Here is a 6000-nt window from a genome sequence, read left to right as displayed (position 1 = left end):
GGTAGTTTTTGACCGCCCGAGCGCCAAGGGTGCACTTTGAAATGGGCAGAGAGGGCCGCGCTCGAGCGGTAATTTACCACCGCCCGAGCGCAAGACGTGTTGTATAGAGATTAAGACATTTGGCTTGATGCATGCGCGATATATATATATATATATATATATATATATATATATATATATATATATATATATATAACAATCGATTTCAGAAGGAAAACAAACGAAAGAAATTGAGAAAAGGTACAGAGAATTTGTGGGAAAAATCCTTCTGCATATATATATATATAACAATCGATTTCAGAAGGAAAACAAACGAAAGAAATTGAGAAAAGGGACAGAGAATTTGTGGGAAAAATCCTTCTGCCTTTATATTTCGATCCGTCCGTCCAAATTTAAATCCGAGTACGGCACCGTGTTCCTAGCAACGACAGCTACTACAGGACGTAAGTTTTGTTATGTTTTGTTGAGATTTGAAATTATGCTATGTCCAGAATCAGATACGATTCATATATAATGTTCTTGACATAGTAGACATCATAGAATCGAAATCAGATTAAGAAACAGATTGAATATGGAATTGTTATAAATTTCAGAGGTAAATTGACTGAGATGTGATGTCAGATTTGTACGGTGATTGATTGTAAATTATTGGAATTAGTAGATACGGGATTGGTATCACCAGTATCACGGGATTGTACTATTGTACCGTCAGAATTTAATAAGACAGAGATATTTTGATTCAAATAGAATATTGATACAGAATATTGATATTGTCATTGCCAGATTTAACAGTGACAGACTTTGAATCAAGACTTTAATTGTATCAGATCGACATCAAGAAAGGTATAAATAAATGTTGATTCGGGATTGCACAACTCAAGTTAGGTTTGACTTGAGTTTCCCTAAATCACATACTTTATTTATTGCATTGATGTTTGCAGATTATCAGATTGATATGTTTAACTCTATTGAATGATAGCAAAGTTAGAATTTGAGTCTAGGGCAAATCAGCCTAGATAGGGCAGAACACCGAGTCTTGGACAGAACTGCTAAGACCCTAGACTTGTGGTATATCGATGAGCTTAGATGTAGATCGACTTCTATTGTAGACATTCGATATAGCATGCCCAAGTCTAAGTCTTTGTCAGAACTGCTCAAACCCTAGACTTACGGTGTATCGATGAGCTTAGATGTAGATCGACGTTTATTGTAGACACTCGATACAGCATACCAAAGTCTAACTTAGATCGGGATCCCTAGATTAGAAATAGGATCAGATCAGATCACGAGTCATTGATTCATGTAGTCAGATTAGGTTCATGTGTTGATGTTTGTTTATGCTTTTATATATGTTTTATATGATTGCATGTATACATTGTTTATACTGGGATATTTGTATCTCACCGGAGTTATCCGGCTGTTGTCTTGTCTGTATGTGTGCATGACAACAGGTGGGACAGGTACAGGGACAGAGGTGAAGAGAGATCGAGTTAGAGTGGAGACTACGGACTTGGACTAGAGATAGGGTTTAAACACTTGATAGTAGATGTTGAACCTGAGTATGTATGATTGTATATTTTATCAGATTTATACTTTTATACTGATATGTATAGGAGTTTGATTCCATTACCTTCCGCATTTAAAGAAAAATATTTAGACCCTGTTTACTATAATTGATTAATTAGTCTCAATCATGATTAAAAAGATGATTAGCGTCCGGGTCCCCGCAACAGGTGGTATCAGAGCGATAGATCCTTTAGATTGAGATAGAAGAGGCTAGTGAGCGGGGTAGATTGAGGTTTTCTTCCTGCTTTTGAATGCTAGCATGTCTTACTGCTTTAATACATATTACTTGCTTATCTGATTTGATATAGTAATGTGTTTTATTGAAATTGGATCAGTACTGATTCTAGATTAGCAGTAAGATGATCAGAGGAGGATTGCAACAGAATTGTTGTACTTGTTACTAATCTATTTGATTATTAGATATGCCTTTCAGACGAGTACCAGAACAGGGAAGTACATCAAATCCTCCAATGGATGTAACACATACCCCAATGGAAACGTTACTGAAACGATTTCAGTCATTTCATCCGCCGACTTTGAAAGGAACAGAGAACACTGTGGAGTGTGAGAGTTGGCTTGATGATATAGAAATTTTGTTCGAGTCCTTGGAGTATACAGATGAGAGGAGAGTGAAATTAATTGGACACCAGTTACACGATGTTGCCAAGGACTGGTGGATTACAAGAAAGCGAGCCATGGAGCATAGAGGTACGATTATTACCTGGAATATATTTAGAACTGAATTTTATCAACGATTCTTTCCAGTGTCGTATCGAAAGGACAAGGGGGCAGAGTTTGCCAATCTAAGGCAGGGACAGAGGAACATAGAAGAATACGTGTCAAAGTTCTCCTCCTTGCTGAAATTTGCTCCACATGTGGCTGACAGCGAAGAAGCTACTGCTGACCAGTTCATCAATGGCCTGAACCCCGACATTTTCACATTGGTGAACACATGGCGACCAAATAATTTTACTGACGCCCTGAACAGAGCTAAGGGAACAGAAGCCGGTCTGATGAGACAGAAATGGGCTTCATTTGTGCCTCCAGCACCGAGACCACATCAACCACCTCCCAGATTTGAGAGTGGCAGCAGCAGTGGAGGGAAGAAAGAATTTTTGAAAGCCAGAGGAAAGCAATTCAAGAAATCTGGCAGCAGTTCTTCCAGCTCTGGTGGGACCAGACAGAGCCATAGTTACACTGGAGTTTATTGTAAGACTTGCGGAGGCAGACATGCAACCGAGCAATGCCAGGGAGTGACTGGTAGTTGCAACATTTGTAAACAGCCGGGACACTTTGCTAAAGTGTGTCCCCAGAGAGGTTCCCAAAGATCTCAGGGGGCCGATTAATCAGGATCAGCAGCACAGACTGAGAGACGATCAGCTGCTGTTCACACATTCCAGCCAGCGCCAGCTCAGTCACAACAGAGGCCAGGAGGTAGCCAGACTATTAGCCAGCCTCCGAGACAGCAGGCCAGAGTATTTGCTTTGACAGAGGAGCAGGCCCAGAAAGCACCAGATGACGTTGTGGCAGGTAACTGTTCTTTATGTGGTTACTCTGCTTATGTACTGATTGATACCGGTGCTTCACACACATTTATTTCTGAACGATTTGTACTGAGTCATGTATTGCCTGTAGAGTCCTTAGCTACTGTAGTGTCTGTCTCTTCGCCTTTGGGGACGGGTTTGATATCTGTAAATTCTGTTAAGCATTGTATGCTACAGTATGACGGGCATGAGATTGAGTTAGATTGCATCGTACTTGGGTTTTTTGACTTTGACTGTATTATCGGTATTGATATGCTGACCAAGTACAGAGCGACAGTTGATTGTTTCTACAAGATAGTGAGATTCAGACCAGATATGGCTGAGGAGTGGAAATTTTACGGTAAGGGTTCTAGATCGAGAATTCCTTTAATATCCGTATTATCTATGACTCGATTATTACAGAAAGGAGCAGAAGGATTCCTTGTATATTCAGTAGATTTACTAAAGTCGAGTCCAGCATTGGCAGACCTGCCAATAGTACGTGAGTTTTCTGACGTCTTCCCAGATGAGATTCCGGGATTACCTCCAGTTAGAGAGATAGACTTCAGTATTGAACTGATGACAGGTACAGTGCCGATCTCTAGAGCTCCGTACAGAATGGCACCAGTTGAATTGAAAGAATTGAAGGATCAGCTGGAAGATTTACTGGCCAAGGGGTACATCAGACCGAGTGTTTCTCCTTGGGGTGCTCCAGTGTTATTTGTAAGAAAGAAAGACGGTTCAATGAGACTCTGCATCGACTATTGGCAATTAAACAAGGCAACGATAAAGAATAAATAACCTTTGCCTCGTATTGATGATTTATTCGATCAGTTTCAGGGTTCTTCGGTATATTCCAAGATTGATTTAAGATCGGGATATCACCAGCTGAGAGTCAGAGATTCTGATATCTCAAAGACGGCATTCAGAACCAGGTATGGACACTATGAATTTATTGTCATGTCGTTTGGTTTGACGAATGCTCCAGCTGTATTCATAGGATTGATGAACCGTATCTTCCAGAAATATCTCGATGATTTTGTGATTATTTTCATCGATGATATTTTGATTTATTCAAAGAATATTAGTGAGCATGCTGAGCATCTAAGAACTGTATTGCGAATTCTAAGGACTGAGAAGTTATATGCTAAACTGTCAAAATGTGAGTTTTGGTTAAGACATGTAGTATTTCTGGGTCATATTATATCTGGAGATGGTATATCAGTTGATCTCAGTAAAGTGGAAGCCGTGATTTCTTGGCCAAGACCGACGTCAGTGCCCGAAATTCGCAGTTTTATGGGTTTAGCGGGATATTACCGTCGTTTCATTAAAGATTTCTCAAGTATAGCTAAACCAATTACTCAGCTGACTCAGAAGAATGCTCCATTTGTTTGGTCTGAAGAATGTGAGACCAGTTTTCTGGAGTTAAAGAAGAGGTTGACCAGTGCACCGGTGTTGACTATACCATCCGGTGCTGGTGATTTTGTGGTTTATTGCGACGCTTCTCACAGAGGGTTGAGATGTGTGCTGATGCAAAGAGGGCATGTTATTGCTTATGCCTCAAGACATCTTAAGCCACATGAAACCCGTTATCCAATTCATGATCTAAAATTGGCAGCCATTGTCTTTGCATTAAAGATATGGAGACACTACCTTTACGGGGAGAAGTTTGAAATATATTCTGATCATAAGAGTTTAAAATATCTGTTTTCACAATCTGAATTGAATATGAGAAAGCGAAGATGGCTGGATTTGCTTAAAGATTTTGATTGTGAAATCAAATACTATCCAGGAAAGTCTAATGCAGCAGCTGATGCACTAAGTCGAAAGGTATGCTCTTTATCCTTGTCGACGATGGGTGTTTCAAATTTGATAGAAGACTGCTGTTTGTCTGGATTAGCATTTGAAACAGATTATAGACCGTTGAGACTTTATACGGTGCAAGCAGAACCAGAACTGATTATGGGAATTAAAGCAGCTCAGAAAGTTGATCAGAATGTACAGAAATCATTAGCAATGGTCAAAACAGGACATCGATCGGAATATCAGGTACGTGATAATGTCTTGTATGTGAATAATCGTCTGGTTGTGCCAAAATTTTCAGATTTGAGACTACAGATATTGTCAGAAGCGCACAACAGTCGATTCAGTATTCATCCTGGTGGCAGAAAGATGTACAATGATTTGAAAAGACAGTTCTGGTGGAAACAAATGAAGAATGATATTGCAGAATTTGTTTCCAAATGTCTGAATTGCCTGCAGGTGAAGGCAGAAAGAAAGAAACCAGGAGGTTTATTACAGAGTTTGTCCATTCTTGAATGGAAATGGGATCACATTTCCATGGATTTTGTGACGCAGCTGCCGCGTTCCTCCAAAGGTTGTGATGCGATTTGGGTCGTGATCGATAGATTGACCAAATCCGCATGCTTTATTCCGTACAAGATGACGTACAGATTTGACCAGATGGCAGAGATCTATGTCAGAGAAGTGGTCAGATTGCATGGAGTGCCTAAGTCCATTGTATCAGACCGTGATATTCGATTTACTTCGCACTTCTGGCAGAGTTTGCAGCAGGCTCTCGGTACGAAGTTACATCTGAGTACTAACTTCGTACTGCATATCATCCACAGACCGACGAACAGTCAGAGCGGACTATCCAGACACTGGAAGATATGCTGAGAGCAGCAGTGCTTGATTTTAGCACTAATTGGCAAGATGCATTGCCTCTTTGTGAGTTTTCGTACAACAACAGCTATCAGACGAGTATTGAGATGGCACCATTTGAAGCATTGTACGGAAAGAAGTGCAGATTCCCTCTCTATTGGGATGATATCTCTGAAGTGCCTGAGATTGGACCAGATATGATCAGAGATATGACAGAAAAAGTGAAGCTCATTCGAAAGAAAATGAA

This window comes from Primulina eburnea, chromosome 7, assembly GCF_022965805.1.
Source record: "Primulina eburnea isolate SZY01 chromosome 7, ASM2296580v1, whole genome shotgun sequence".
Taxonomy (NCBI): domain Eukaryota; kingdom Viridiplantae; phylum Streptophyta; class Magnoliopsida; order Lamiales; family Gesneriaceae; genus Primulina; species Primulina eburnea.
The sequence above is the reverse complement of the archived record's forward strand: the minus strand, read 5'-3'. Positions refer to the sequence as shown.